Below are 2,445 nucleotides of genomic sequence, written 5' to 3' on the forward strand. Positions count from 1 at the left end.
GGCCTCCCTCGTGTTTCCTATTTAGGGCTAACCATAGCTCGCTATGACATTAGCTGTGACCTTCAAAGCAGAATCAGTTACCCATAGTATCTGATTACAACCACAGTTTGCAGATTTTAAATGTCACAGTAAACTGAGGTTAGCATTAAAAAGGAAATGGAGAGAAAAGCCTCTCAAGAGAGGAAGTCGACAGATGGTTTGAACCTGAGCCTCTGATCACAGCAGGATAGTTCAAAACAGTTCATATATAAAATTAGGTAAGTTACAAGGCAAATTTTAAAAATAGCTTGCTTTCCAACATGTAAACACATCTGAATTTAAGATGTGAAGTTTACCTGGGCTAATCAGAAAAAAGGCAGTTAATGGAACCATTAGAACAAATGGAGTAACACATACAGAACAAATTAACTTGGCATGTCCAAAAATAAATGCTGGTACTTTTATTAGATTTAGTTAGCCTTTTCTCACTTAAAGCAGACAAACATGTTACCATAAGTTTCTATGCTTCATGCTATGGTACACTGTACTTTTAAAAAATATCATTATTTTGCAGTATTTAGCATATCTCAAGCATGCATTTTAAAACTTGTCTGAAATAAAGCTATTTAGTACCTGAGAAACTAAAGCATTCCTATGTATAGTTCCTTTGGAATAGCCCTGACTGAATTCAATGGAAGTTCTGCCAAAACATCACCATCATTATATTTATTTCTATCTGGCCTTTTTCCTGACAAGACTCAAGATCAGTTACAACTAAAATAGAAACAGCTAAAAACTTTTTTTTAACGGAAATTTAATTTTTTTAAAAAATAAGCATAGGATTGCACTGTAACTAATTATTTTAGACACGGGAGGAAAAAATAAGTTCAAAAGAAGTGCATATACTCCCTTCTTTGGTGAAAACCAGCTTCTACAGGTAACATAGCAAGTAGAAGAGGGGCCCAAAAAGCAAATGTGACTCTTAATTTGGCACCGTAACATGGATTACACCCAATGCTTTTCTGTTCCCTCTTTTCAAGTTTCTCGCAGATTTGGTCCCCTTCAGCCTTCATTAGTAACTGTATCTATAGTGAAGAAAGAAGACAAAAACCAGCAAGGCAGTGAAGATCGCCTGCAGAGTAGACAATGTCCAGGGAAGTCCCAGGAATAGAATCTGCAAAGCTGTTTGTGCCTCCCCTGATGACAAGCTGTAGAATAATAACCATGCAAAACAAATATATGTTTACTTAATTTGCAAAACTATGCAGGCCAGAGAATTCAGGTTACCTTCGTGTCCCAGGCTCAGGTTTTTGGGCCACAAGTACAAGCAGCCCAGGCTACCATTCTGCCACTGCACAGACCAGAAAGGGAGAGACCAAGGCCCCACGGACTCCGCCGCAGCGCAGCAAGAGACCTGCCCTTGTCTATTTATCTCATCCATAAAACATTCCTTTCCCTCATCCAAAGCCTGCCAAAGAAAAACAATGAAATCTAAGGAATATACAAGCGAGCAAGAATTACCGACAAAAGAAGAATGGCAGACAAAATTGATGGACTCTGCAGAATCACATAAATTAACAGGAAGGATTCGAAACCTGCGGGACCAAAGTTTCTTAGAAGACTGGAGTAAATATATGAACTATTTGAAAAGTAATGGTAATGAGCAGATCACGCTAGTAGGATTGCAAGAAGTTTTGTAAGGAGGACTATTTGAAATATTGCAAGAAAGACTATGAGAAGAATTGTTAGTTAATGATAATTAAGAGTAATAGAGAAATTAAGAAATGCAGAATAAGTGATAAAGAACGAAAAATCATCAGAGGCGTTGACAGAAGTCTAAAATATTGTATAAGATAAGAAGTTATGTTATATGATTGTTGGAAATGGTATGTTAAAAAAACCAATAAAAATTTAAAAAAAGATGGAGGAATATACAAGCTACCATCACAAAAGCACAAAAAAGTAGCAAGAAGAAAAGCAGAAATATTTGAAACCAAAAAAAGAAAAAGAAATAAAAGGTAATATTGTTGTCCATAACATGGGGCTGAAATATCACATTGAGATCTTACCTAGGCTTTGAATGGTAAATTGTTATGTATTCTACTACTTTCTGTTAAGGTAAATGAGAGAAAGGTTTGATGCTAATTGCTGCATCACATTTCAAAACTTTCCAGAAATTTAAAAGGTGTAGTTAGATATTCACTGTTTAACTTTAAAAACCAAAGGGGAGGTGCTCTTCCGTCACCGTTCGTCAATACTTAATATTATGACAAGCTACCATATAAATTACAATACTATTTTAGAAAGCAACCACCATGAAATTGGATCCCCTCTGCTATTCACTGATGATAACCCACCAAAGGAATAGAACATAAGCAATGGAGCAGCTAAACTCCCATTTCCCTTAGAAAATGACTAACTATTACCACATACTGATGGTAAGACAAGAAACACAAATTCAGATGA

Source organism: Podarcis tiliguerta, assembly GCF_965153285.1.
Source record: "Podarcis tiliguerta genome assembly, chromosome: 7".
Lineage (NCBI taxonomy): Eukaryota > Metazoa > Chordata > Lepidosauria > Squamata > Lacertidae > Podarcis > Podarcis tiliguerta.